This window comes from Gallus gallus, chromosome 3 (assembly GCF_016699485.2).
Source record: "Gallus gallus isolate bGalGal1 chromosome 3, bGalGal1.mat.broiler.GRCg7b, whole genome shotgun sequence".
NCBI classification, from domain to species: domain Eukaryota; kingdom Metazoa; phylum Chordata; class Aves; order Galliformes; family Phasianidae; genus Gallus; species Gallus gallus.
In genome coordinates this window covers 27,647,448-27,661,137 of record NC_052534.1, presented here as the reverse complement: position 1 = coordinate 27,661,137, position 13,690 = coordinate 27,647,448, and the positions used below count along the sequence as shown (strand labels likewise).

The 13,690-nt window shown below is 41.5% G+C and overlaps 1 long non-coding RNA gene across 3 annotated transcripts in view; it reads right to left on the bottom strand.

The window, feature by feature from the left end:
• Nucleotides 1-13,690, bottom strand: part of LOC112532074 — a 113,883-nt gene that overhangs the window by 57,212 nt on the left and 42,981 nt on the right. The window lies entirely within an intron of this gene.

The window sequence follows — 13,690 nt, the reverse complement described above, 5'->3', positions numbered from 1 at the left end:
CAAATGCAATAATTTCCCAACAGCCACCCTCATAGTCACCAGATACTTCTGACAACTCTTGTTTATAGCTGATCAGCACGCCCTTCCTGAAGAGAGCACAGCAATGTCCTTTGTGACACATAGTGGATACTTGGAGGATATTTCAGATTTGGGGGAATTATAATGCTGCTATGTTTAGGGAGAAGGACTTCTGGCTTGTGAAACAACCAGGCAGGAGACAGAAGGTCCTTCAGGAAGATGAGATGGTGTTTTTCAAACATAGCCTGGAACATGAGTAGCCCCAGGCTGCTGGTTAAACTTGATGTGAGCAATCCTGGACTACTGCTGCAGCAGATCCTCTTCATTAGTAAGAGGCTATATTTAGGTCTCTCTTGACAGGTGGGAGGACCAGGGTTGGCAAGCAAGTTACAGAGAAGTCAGAAATTAGTAAACTTTTCTTGTACTCACAAGGTGAACTTGAACTCAACCTTACAGAGAACAGGAAAATTTGTTTGTTTTAATTTTTCATGTGCTCCTAATGAAGAAGAAAGTCTGGTGGCTGATGCCCCGGTTCAAATTACGTACACAAAACACCACAAGCTTCTCCTGCTTTATTTGTGAGACATATTCCATTAATAGCAGTTTTTCCATAGTTACATCCTCAGAGCATCAGGGTCAGAGCAGGACCTTAACACATGCAAAACATTGCTTTCATTAATTCTTACATTTTTTTTTTTCACCAGAAAAGACAATTTTAATTGAAAAGGGGCAAAAATACACAGTACTAGCACTTATTCATGCATTTTTGAATGAACTTCCATATGCAATACAGATTTAGTTCCTTCTCAGCTTACTACTCAGATCCTAGGGAAAAAAAAAAAATCTTTTAACCCTCTGCCAGACTACTATTGTAAGTCTAGTTCTTTGTTTTTTAATTTACGAGGCAAACCTGAAATTAAACAGTAGAAAGCAAAACTACATTGTGTTACCAAAAAAATTTGGAAGATAGGACTACATTGTCTAAGGACATTAGGAAATCTTATATTCTTACTAATACAAGGATGCCCTCCAGATTCCTTATGACAAGTTTAAAACAAATGCATGGATGTTTTTACTAAAGAATAAGAGTACAGCTGTGGAACTCATTGCCATGGATTGCTTCTGGAGGTCAGAATTATAAATAGTTATTTTACTTCGTGCTTTGGGTTCTCTGGGTCAGCACAGAAATACTCCCGCCAGCCCAACTAGTGGTATTTGAGGAGGTGGGGCTACACAAAACTAGTTATAGAAGCAGGTCTAGCATGGGCAGACCTTCAGAAAAGGTTAGTTTGTATTCAGGGGAAAAACTTTTTGCTATGTTGGAGAGAATAATGAGTTAGTTCTTTATGCAGTTTCAGGGAATGAGCATCGCTGTGAGAATTACAAGAAGGTACAGTACCTGCAAATTTAATACTTTTTAAATGTAAACATATCACATCCCACGGGAAAGGCATTGGCTGGCTTTTAGCTCCTGGGAGTGAAGAAGAAAGTGTTTATGAATGAGAGGTATGTGTGGTTCTTCACACTCAGGAAATATGCACTGAATTTGCAAAGAACTGAAATATAAGCTGAACAACGTGATTAATCCTATCATGCATTGCTTGAATGCAAACTTCATTATAAAATGGAAATTGAAAGTATTTTGCTATTTGATCCATGCTGAATATATATAGTGGTTGCTGTTAAAACCAACTATCATTCTGTATGATAGGCAAAAAAGTTTTCTCCCATTCTTTGAATAAAGTGCCTAAGATGAGTTGAATTTCATCTGTAGATGAATGTAGAGAGAACTCAGATCTACCTATATCCAATAAGTTGTGAACAGTCTAATCCACTCAAGTCTGAGCTCGCTGACAGATGCTGAGCAACATTCGTCTCTCTAGGCACTGGAGCCCCGTCCCTGAGACAAATACAAGGTGCACTCTGGATTTACAGCTTGACTAAGGATAACCCATGATGGTCTTTACCTTACAGACTAATGAGGCAAGAAAAAAATGATTATTTGTTTTTCAGGCTCTGCACTTTACCTTAGAGAGTGCATTCCTGAGCAAGTAATTCCAAGTAGGAGAATTTCTGATATCATTAGAAATAATGCTCCTGGATATGCCATGAAAAACTGTAGATAACATTAGGTTTTCAAAATGAAGATCTCATCCCTCTGTGCTTAAATGATGTAAGCAGAGGTCATAGGCCAGGTCATAGGCTTTATGCCGAAACCCTGCCTACAGCTGAGTTTCACCCGTTGCTACACAGATGTCGTTAGTCTGCTGAAAATGCACCAGAAATGTTTTTTCCTAGTTGCTAAGACTCGATCATGAGGGTAAAAGGAGAAGATATCCTTACTGACCTTTTCCATTTCTTATTTCTATCATTCTGTGAACAGAATAGCTTATTCTGCTCTAGTAACTTAAGTAAAAGCTCGCTTTTGACTTTTTTTTAATGTCCTAATCAATTACGATAATTTATTTTCTTTTCTCTTCTTCTTAGAATTAAATCAGTTTCTTAAAAAAACCACAAGCCAGCAGTACTCAATGCACAGATTTTAATAGGATATCCCACAGGGAATATACTCTGGTTTTATTGAATTTAGAAACAAGTACCTTTAAAATAAAAGAATGCTTTAAAATGTTGGCAGCTCAAAAGACAAAGGCAAACAGATCAATAAAGAGACATAGTTTGTATGTTGTTTTGGAATATCTTTTCTTGCAACAAAAGATATAAAAGCAAATATTGATTTACCCTGGTTGGATTTTGATAGCTAAAAGGAGCCATCAAGGAACTATCACAAGTTTGAAAGTCATGTACAACAGAAGTAGTAATTAACTATTTGGTTATACAAAGTGAAGTTTCTGCAAATACATATATATATATATGTAATATATATATGAATTTTTAAAAAATAAAAAGCCAGAAAATGAAGAAGACATATTGTCTTATCTTCTTACCTTAGTGTGAAGCATGTTTGACTGCCTCATCAGATCTGATTATGTGAAATGTGTTCCTGAGAATAAACCGCCACTTGTTCACTCCTGATAAGCAGATTCATTGAATACTGCTTTTTGCTTAGCCACAAGCAGAAGCACTGACCAGGCAGTAGGACATACGATTACTGACTTGCTGGAAATGGCATCTTCTGTGGTAATGCAAAACCAAAATCCTGACTACTTATTTCATTCCTATTGTACCTTTCAACCACCTGGTTACCATGTTCAAATATACTCAGAGATACATGCTGTGTAACTGATGAGTATACATTCAAAAATGGGTACTATTTTGTTTTATTTCCCCTCCCTTCTCTTCATAAATACATCAGACTCAGGAGTCTAGCCCCAAGCAGACTTTTGACTCCACAAGGAGTCAGCCAGACACTGCTTGTCATTAGGAACATCACTGATGCCATTGATTTTAGATGGAAGTCTCACTGCATAAGACAGCAATGGATGGCAGATGGCTACATAGAAACTGTGACATCCATTTCAGATGGTGTTTCCCAGCCAAATTTCTGGGATACTTCATCAGGTTATCTGCAGTTTCAGCTGAATTTCATAGGCTATTTCTTTGGCTTCCCTAAACAGTCATGCAGCTCTGCAAAGCTGGGCAAAATAAATGAGTTGCAAGCTCAACAACTCTAAGGTTAACACTGATGACATGAGTCCCTGAGTAAATAAATATATAAATACAAAGCAAAAGTGTAGGCGAGACCTGCTTTTCATAATTCTTTTTGTCTTTCACTGATGCTCATTGCCAGCTTCTTATGGCAGATTGGCAGATGTAAATTGCTCCTGCTTCTGTCAAGCCTTTCACCGCCTGCACCAATCATCTTCCAGTAGCGACTCAGTCACAGTTTAATACAACCTTTTTTCTATCCTGAACTCCAATCCCTGCCCCCAGCCCACAGTTTCCGTTGGGCTGCTTGCCTTGTCATGCATTCCCTGCTCCCCATCACTTTCACACTCTACGACTACCCAGTCTCCCACAATTACCACCATGTGGATAAGCCTGGAAGCAAGAAAAACTGCCTCTGATGAGTTGCTGGTACTCAGAATAAACTGTGTTTATTTCACATACCCTGACATTTAAGGTAACAAAAACATATATGCCCTCCACAGAACAATGCTGGGAAGAAAAGAGATGATGACAGCTATAGTGGTGTTCGTAAGTAAGAGTACATGCCAAAGTCCAGCACCTTCAAGCAATAAGATATGGAAATAACAGGCCAGCTCTCAAGCCTGCTGGCCCTACAAGACCCTGTGCAGTGATAAACTCCTTTGGCTTATAAGCTTGAGCCATTATGACATGATAATTGGGAAGAGAGCAGACACATGTCACACCTAATTAACTAAAAGACAGTTTTTTCCACCATGGCAGAGTAGTTTTAAGTAAATCATTCCTGATTCTCAGTAGTGACAGCTCAAGGGCAGTCACAGCTTGCTTTGGTCATCTGTCATACTCATTGCTGCCCTAGAGAAGATGAGAGCAGAGACTTGGCAAATGGTTTTTCAGCTATTTTAGTGGGTCACTATGAAAGTATATAGTGGTGATGAAAAGCCACGTATTTGAACCTCAATTAGCTGAGACCTTCTGCATGAAATAGTGGTGCCCTTTAGCTTTGGGTAAAACCCTTCTTTGGCTGAGGGGTTGAATGGCAGTTGTCATCACAGATGGTTTGTGATGCTTTGTCTCTACAGAAATGTTCATAAAGCCTTGCATCTGGCCCTAGCTAGAACTCTGACTTGAACATTCAATAAAAGACAGGTTGACTACCACCTTCAGTTTGGATAAAGTACTGGCCTTGCCCTAAAACTTATCACCACATTGCAAGGACCTGCCATGTCACTGCTGGTCTCCCTGCTAGAACCTATGACATGAAAGTACAATGAGCCAATATGTTTTAAAGCTGGGTCATTTTTGTAAAGCAAGTTTGTTTTGATAGAAACCAAGCATGGTTGCTATAAAAATATTCTGTTCCTGCTCTATACGTGCCTTGTTGGCTGCAAAGACAAAGATGGGAGTTGGTACCAGGAACAATGGACAAAGCCAGGCAGCCAGCACCTGTCTGTCTTCTCCAGCTCAATGAAAGCAACAAACTGAAACAAAGAGGAAAACGTTCACTCCAAAAGCTTTCCAAATGCCCAAATATGCATTTATGCCCCCTTCATGCTCACTACAACACCCAGTCCCTGGAGTGGTTCCACTTGACTCCAAAAATACAGGGGCTCAACAGAAGGGTGAGCTAATGAGGAAATGCATGGCCCAGAGCCACACGTTTGGCTGTGTAGCGTTGCTTCTTGCCAACAGGTAGAGAGCTCAGCATGGTTGGTGAGCCCAGTCCTCTCCTGCTGCCAGCAACAGAAATCTGCTGCCTCCTCCTGTGTCTCCATAGAAACTTCTCTGCCATCTGAAAGAGGCCAGCAAAGAGCTTTACTTCTCTGCAGCATTTACTTAACATAATATATATGGAAGGAAAAGAAAGAATAAAGGTAAGGAGATCAGCAGGACTTTGCTGGTGGAATAAATGCAGCAAAGCTGTTCACAGCCCTCTGGTTGCTATTCTGTTTCCTCCCCTACCAAACCCGATGCAACCCAGTTTAGCATGGCAGCATTCAGCGGGGTTAGGGCAATGCCAGTGAGGCAAAATCAGCTTCAGCCCAATGTTCAAGCTGGAATGCATATCTATACCTCTTGGCTGCAAGCTTCAAATCCACTTAAGGGACCTGAAGGCTCAGTTTCCATTAATTTTCAATGCGAAGGGACTACCTGCATCCTCTGGGCAGCTATGGAATTACAGCACTTGAAAAACCAAGTCATGGACTACAGGTCTTCTGAGGATAACGTTCTTCTTGAGATTTGTGGCAATTTGGGTGGGGCTGGGAATTGTTGGATATAGAGCCAGTGGCAAGGCAAAGGCTAAACATGGACAAGAAATGATGAAAAAAAAAAAAACCCACATATTAAAAATTCTTTAAAGCTCTTTTGTGAACTTACATAATACCTATGACACTTAGGGTTGGAGGACAAGCCAGTTTGCTTTTTTACCTCAATCAGTTCTCTAACATATAGGAGAACTAATCAGAGTTTTTGGAAAAACAAAAGTATTTCATTGGTAGTTGGCTTTTCCTTTAAACATACACAAGAGTAAATATGATATTAAAATGTCTGTTTCTCATGGAGTGTTGGATGGCACTCATTAGCACACTCTCAGAATTGTTACTGACAGTCACCACGAATAGAAACTTAAAGCCTATTTTGAACCCCGTACAATGGAACCAGTTTTGAATGTATCCAGAAAATATAGTTCTCAATTATTAATTTATTTCACCAGACTTTCTCAGGAAAAGTTTCCTACATGTTTGGGAACATTTTATCACGTTACTGTGAAATAAATAGCAGTGCCATTATAGCAACAGCCGAGCGCCGTTTGTTCAGTTCACACATTCTTATATTCCTAATGCACCCACTACTGTGACATCTAGGCTGATACTGTGGGAGAGACTGGGCTGAGCAGAAAGGTTTGGGCTCTGCTTTTCCCTGTAGTCTGTCCTCCAGATACTCTGCCTAAGGACTTAGAACCTGTGCAGAGGAGAGAAACGTGAAAGGCCAGGTAATGAAGGGAAGAGGAAATGGCCAGAGCCAAAATGTTAGGAGAGAGCAAGGGTGAGGAATAATTCACAGGGATATCAATATTTTCGCTTGCATCATTCTGTTTGTGGCACCCAGATGACAGAGAGACAAGCACTTACAATAGACAGAAAGGTAAGATAGCTGGGCCAGAATGGAAATAGTTTAAAAAATATACTACCGCAAGGTTTCAGCAGTTAATGGGAATTTACCATCCCTGTCAACCTCTGCTTTCTTCAGAGACCTGAACAGGTGACATAGCTCATCTCTAAGCAAACTGCTTCACACAAAGAAGTAGGGCCTTGATAAAGTTATTGTTCTCAGAGGTAATTAAAACTTATATTAGATCTCATTGAGGAGCAAAGAGGTACTGAAAGCAAATGGAGGAAAAATAATAATATTGAAAGAGCCTCTTGCCTCATCTTCAATTAGCCATGCTGTCTCTGGCAACTTAAGTACACGGTTCATTACTGATGAATAACCACCATTAAAGTAATGAACTCAAACCTGCGTGACTGAGATCACTCATCTGGGGAATGTTTATTACCAAACCATTCGGCAGAGAAACTTTCCCAACAGCCAACAAGTGGGCAAAAGGGGAGCAGGCTTCCCCAGACCAGGTATTGCCAGCACGTGGCCTGAGTGCACCTAATACAGCCACGCAGAGATTCTTCTCCTGAGAAAGCACTTTTAAACATTCTGACTGGATTTGGTTTGGGTTTTCTTTTTGTTTTTAAACAGAAAAAAAAAAAAAAAACACCAAAAAAACAACAAAAAAAAAACCCAGACCATTCCAACCAAGAAATGTCATTCTGTTCTCTCTCCCTGGGCTGAAACCCTGTGAAGGTGAGGGCTCTGCAGGGTGCGAGGAGCTATATTCTGTTCACATTTACACCACATTTGTTTTACTCCACTTTAAAAACTCTGAATCAGGGAAGCTAGAATCTGGTTTCAGTCTGCTGAAGAAACTGAGTGGTTTTTGCTTTTCATTAACCTCACATAGGTCTAGATTTATTGAATAAACTCAGTGATCCGTAGCTGCAACCTGAACCTGCTCTCCACTTCCTCAGTGAGATCTCTGCCACCTCATGCCAAGGTTCTCTCACAGACAGAATAACAAGGTGGGAAGTACTCTGCAGAACTGCTCAAGGGCCAGGAGTTTCACTACAAGCACCATCTCAGATGCTAAAGGTTCATTTAAAACATTAAATCATTCAGCAATAAATCTAAGCAGTCATTGCGTAATCACCCACATCCTCAAGATACAGAAGAGAGAAATAAGAGTCAGCTCCAATCATTCTAACGTCATTCTAACAGCACAAGTAATAACCCAGCTGGGCAGCCCAGGAAAGCTTAGAATCTTAGAATCAATAAGGTTGGAAAAACCACAAAGATCACCTAGTCTAACTGTCAACCCATCCCCACCATGCCCACTAACCATGTCCCTGAGTGCCACATCCACATGTTTCCTGAAAACCTCCAGGGACAGTGACTCCATCACCTTCCTGGGCAGCTATTTCAGTTCTTGACCACTCTTTTGGGAAAGTTTTTCCTATATCCAACCTGAAATACTCTCAACCTGTTTTGCATCCCACACAGCTCATAGTGCAAGGGCAATGTTCTGTCACACTGTGACCCCTATTTGATCCTGCACAGTGCTGGAGCTTTGGTAGCTGGTCTGGTCTGAGGACCGTCCCTCTGAGGGGTGATCAGCATGGCTTCACAGGTGTCTGTGCCTCTGGCCTGCCTGGAAAGGGTTAATGTCACTCAACAGTAGGCCTGAAGCCTCTGGACTGTGCCAGGGAGTTTGATTCAACAAGATGGCGAGGATTTTTGAGTGCAGATTCACACCTCAAGTGGCCCTGAAGAGAGGGAATAAAAAGTTATCTGCCTGACTACTGAGGAAGTGCTTTCCTTTCACTCTCTGCAGAAGACATACAGGCAATCTGGTAATGGGCAATCAGCTCTGAAGCAGGTTCAATACAGTGTCAGACGGGTAATACAGAAGGCATTAATACAGCGTCATGACAACAGTTGCTATCTGGGAGTTCATAATACTCATCATTCCAGTCCCTGGAAGCCCTGACTGGGTGGCAGAAGAAGCTGCATGGTCAGAAGAGACTCTGGAAGCTCAGTTCTACACTTTGTGAGCTTTGGAAGGCTGCGGCAGGAGGACTGCCACAGAGCTGCTCCCAGCAGCAGGAAGGGATGTGCATGCACTGCTGTGCTTTGGCTCTCACAGTGCCTTTCCCGAGCATGCATTTCAGCTCTTTCCATACATAACTGTCTGCAGCACTTCTACCCTTCCAGAAACAATGTGATTTCTCTAAGATGTTTTCCGTGCCACTGTCTGGCACTTTTTATTCTGCCAGGAGCTAAGCCTTGACACTTCTGCTGAATTTTAAAAGAAAAATCTTTCTTCTTATTTTTCACCTGAATGAGAAGGCTGTGACAGAAAGACTGCATGAAAGGAATGAGCTTACAGTGAAAGGAGTGGGGGGTGGGAAAGGGGTTGACTAATTTAAACACTGAAGTGGGCTTTCTCCTGCTCCTCCCAGCAGTGAAGGGCTGGTCTTCACTAACATCCCAGCCACTTTTTTTTCCAATGCCAGCACACTCTGAAACATCTCCTAAACCCCCTCATCTTCACTTCTGCCTCGACCCACAGCACCCCAGAGCTTATGGAAAAGCAGAAAGTGCAGCTGATGCCAGCATTAACTCACAGTGTATTACTGTCTGGTCCAGCAGAACTGGCCTGAACTTTGCATGATATAGAGAAATGAAAATCTCCAACAGTGGCTCCAGAACTCAGTGCCCACAGTGAGGCAATTGGCACAGCGAGCAACGAGACTAATACCATCTGTACGAGACTCTGGGGTACTTGGAGTAATATATTAAAGGAGCCTTTTTAGTCTGCCTGTCTTTGCTGTCTATATTAGCATGCAAAGAAAATCTTGGAATAAAGTCAGCACAAGAGCAAACCCGGGGAAGAAAGTCTTTGGGGGAAACGACTTTCTCAGTCTCTCCTGTCTAATTCTGGACTAAACCACGCTCTGTCTGGATGCTTCATTTTCAATTGACTGCTCTGAATTGGCAGGCCTATTCAGAGTGAGACATCGTGCTGTTTCCTCACTTTCCTGGAAGTTTGAGTACAGAAGCCTTGATTCAGCAGATAACTTTTTGGCTGTCGGCAAGGAGTTAGAGACCATTGTGGGATTTATGGAGCAAGAAGAGCAGAGTCTTTAACACACAGACATGGGATGAATAGGAATGAATTTCAGTATTTCTGTCTCTCCCCTTCCTGAATAAAAGAATGATACAGTCAAAAAAAGCAAGGTTTTCTTACCCAGACCAGGAACAGCCCTCACTCTCCTGGCAGGGACATGTCCCAGCCTCCAGACCTGGCTTACAACACCATGCTGCAAGTGGTCCCATGACTCAGCATTTCTGCCACAAGAAAGACCCCAGGGCCATAATTCCCTCCCGTTGTGTTTTTTACTGTATCAACTGCCCACACGGCCTCAAACTCAACCTCTCTATTCTGCCAGGGCCAGTTCCCCATGACCCACATGCCATATTTGCCCTGCCTCAGTTGCTACTTGTGGCCCTCAGGAGCTGCCCTACAGATACCACGCTCATACCCACATTCCCCAAAAACTACCCCACACACATTCTATGTTAATGCTCCAGAAAACCCATTGCTTTTGCCCTGCTTTCACTTGAGCCATCCCAAAGTTTTCCAGGTCATACTTCTACACATCTGCATAGCACCAGACTACTGTGCTAGAATCTCTGCCCTCAGCAGCACCGTCACTCCCACGGTACATCCCTGTCACATATCTGCCATACAAAATACTCCCCACTTCTTTGAAGAGCCAGTTTCCCCATCACTAGGAAATGGATCATTCGTGTATATTATTAACACTACTCCTGAGATCACCATGTTCCCAACATCTCTTTTCATTGCTTCCTGAAATCACCCAGGTATCTCAGGTACCTAACACATGGTCATACATGCACATGTGGGACCTTGCTACACTTGCTCCTGGCAATAGGTCAGGTCAGAGTCCCCTGAGCTGTAGAGATCAGCTGCTTGCTCTACTCCCCTCCACAGAAACTGCACTTTCAAGTAAGAAGGACATGCTATTCCTAATATCATAGCCACAAATCTCCAAGTGCTGACACTCGAAACAGTTTCCATCTGCTTCACTAAAGAACAGAGCTGTGGGTCAGGCTGTTTATTAGGTACTAAAATTTAAATTGAGCAGTTTTCAAAGAGCAAACTTTCCCAATGTGGCATAAAAGTGCTTAGATACCCAAAAAAAAAAAAAAAAAAAAAAAAAAAAAAACACTGCATGGACAGATTTAGAACCCATCTCAGGTTTTGTTTCATTATTTATTTATAGTATTGTTCTTTTTAAGACAAGAGTAGTTGTATGTTAGCTCCAGTTGGCTGGAAGCATAGGGACCAACCTATGAGCACATTGCACATTCACCTGCCTCTGAAACAGCAAAGGTCTTTGTGCCTCTGCAAAGGGACCTCTGGACAGAAGTCCCAACACTTAAGGCTCACTACCACTTCTCATTGAAAAGCAACTTCTACTTCTTGCATGTAACTGGTCTAGACTGTAATTATCTTGACAAAAATTCTCCTCACAGATCTCAGCATCATTTGGCTGAGGGGGACAAAGAGGACTATGCACAGTTCAGCACCACTGGTAAAGCCACTGAATGACTGAAAGCAGAATAGGATGGAAAGGAGTAGAGGACTTGGCATAGCCACTTTTATTTCTATTTATCTTGACTTTTGCACTTTTCTCTAATTACAAAGAAACAGATTGTAGTCTTTATAGTAATGATTTTTTTTTAGTGCCCATTTAGTTTGTTATACTTCAAAGCTTTTTGGTCTGCTTTGTTCAATGTGCAAAGCCAATATTTACCTACATGTCCATTAGAAGACAATTTCTCCTCAGTGTTTCCAAAGTCCATTTCCCACAGATATGCCAGTATTTCCCACTTCAAGGAGCAGCTCAGACCTAAGATTCCTACTTGGAAAATGTGTATTTCTCTTTTTTCTTCCCCTATAATATTCTTAATCAATCTGGGCCTTGCAGGCTGGAAGCTGTGCATTGTCCAGCCTTCGTTTTTCATTCTAACTTACAGCACAGTTTCTGTTTCCTGTCACCCCCTGTATTCTTATTTTTTCCTTATTGACATTAACGTAGGACTTCTGCTCTCTGGTTCCAGACTCAGAGATCCACATAAGGGTCATTCCCCCTTTAAAGCTTACCCTTCTCAAAGATCACTTTCATTTCCATGAGAAGAATGAAAACCAGAGTGGCAAAGGGCTAGAACTTGAGAGTAGGACTCCTATGAAAGCTCTGTTGAGCAAATTCACTCCTTTCCCAAGATCCATCCTTTCCCTGTTTTAGCCAGTGAAATAAGTGGCTGTTTTAATAGAGTTTCACCCTGCCTTGAAACACTCTGTGCTGTAGAGTTGCACTGATGTGCAGCCAGTTACCCAATGCTCCTGCCTCCTTCTCTTCCCTAAGGAAAGCAGATTCAGCTTGCTTTGAGCAACAAGCAACAGATGTGAACGTTAGCTCAAGCTTGACCACTTTTGGCAACCAACATTAACTTGCAGAGACACCTGCAGAGATGAGGGAATTCAGGGCTGGGTATTAGGATCTTTTCGAAGACATTTAATTAGTCTGACAATGGCTTAGCTTTGCAAAGTGTTTTTTACCTAGTGGCCATTAGAAACCCTCCATCATCCATAACACTATAATTTATAGTTATGGTTCTGCATCCCAGTGAATAATTTAAGCTGCACAGACCGTGAAAGTTTTACTACTATGTTAACTCTTCATATTTTTTTCTATGGCAGTTCTTTGAAACATAAGCTACTGATGCAGTTACTGGTGACTCATCGTCTTAGCTAGTATTTTTGATGTAAAAAAGATCAATTATTAAATTGAACATTTTTTTTTTCTTCAGAAACCAGTCCTTTTAAATTTCATATACAAGGCAGGCACCTAGCTATTTATGAGCAGGAATCACATTCCTTGAATCTTCTGATATCTCTAAGCACCTGAATTTATTGGATTTGAGCTCAGGAAAGTCCAGACAGTCTCAGCTAAGAAAAAACTAAAAACTGTTAGGGTACTCCTTCAGCCAATGAAATATATATTTTTTAAATAGGTGAAGTCAGCTGAAAGGTTTGACCCTTTTGAGATTGAACCAAGCAAAGCCTTTGAGCTACTGTTTGCAAATTTTTATAGCCATCATAACAGCACCATTTTCTTTAGTGTTGGCAGCAGCAGAAACAAGAAGATTTGCATACTGAAGCATGAGAAGGCATTTAGTATTCCTGTAATCATGTGACACTATTTGGCATAAATTTTCCATAGCACACCACTTACACTGTGTGTTAAATACCTGGTTTCAGAAGACATGCATGCCAGTAGTGAGACATCTCACATGGCTAAGAGTGAACTGGTAGTAAATAACTTCAATAATTCTCAGTGTGCTAAATGACAGAAGCCAGAAAATTCTAACATTTAAAGTTTGCTTTCCTCCATCATTCTTCTATCCTGTGTATTTACCATTAAAGCCTTAGTTACATCCTTTCAGAGTGCAATCCTCTTCTCTTCCCAGCCTTAGGGCTTTCTATTGGATTAAATGGAATTTCTGGTTCACAACTGCTGTGAGATACATATAGGGCTAAATTGCTGTCTCCAAGGAACAGCAAAAACCCATAACCAAATATTGCATCACTGTAGTGACTGGAAAACAGGGTCATTTCCTTTGTGGAACAGTGATTTTAGTCAAACTCAGGGAAAGCTGAGACAAGACAAATTATGGGTTGATACCAGCACATCTGGTGGCTCAACTCATTTCAGTGGATCTCTGCCAGCTCTCCTAGAATCTAGCTCCCCTAGCTGTAGTGGTTAGGAGTCCAATCAAAGGCAGACACCAACACTGAGCTCCCCTCATCCTGGGAATAAGCAGGATGGCTGAGGGTGTATGCTGAGCAACTGTGCCATTGCCTGAT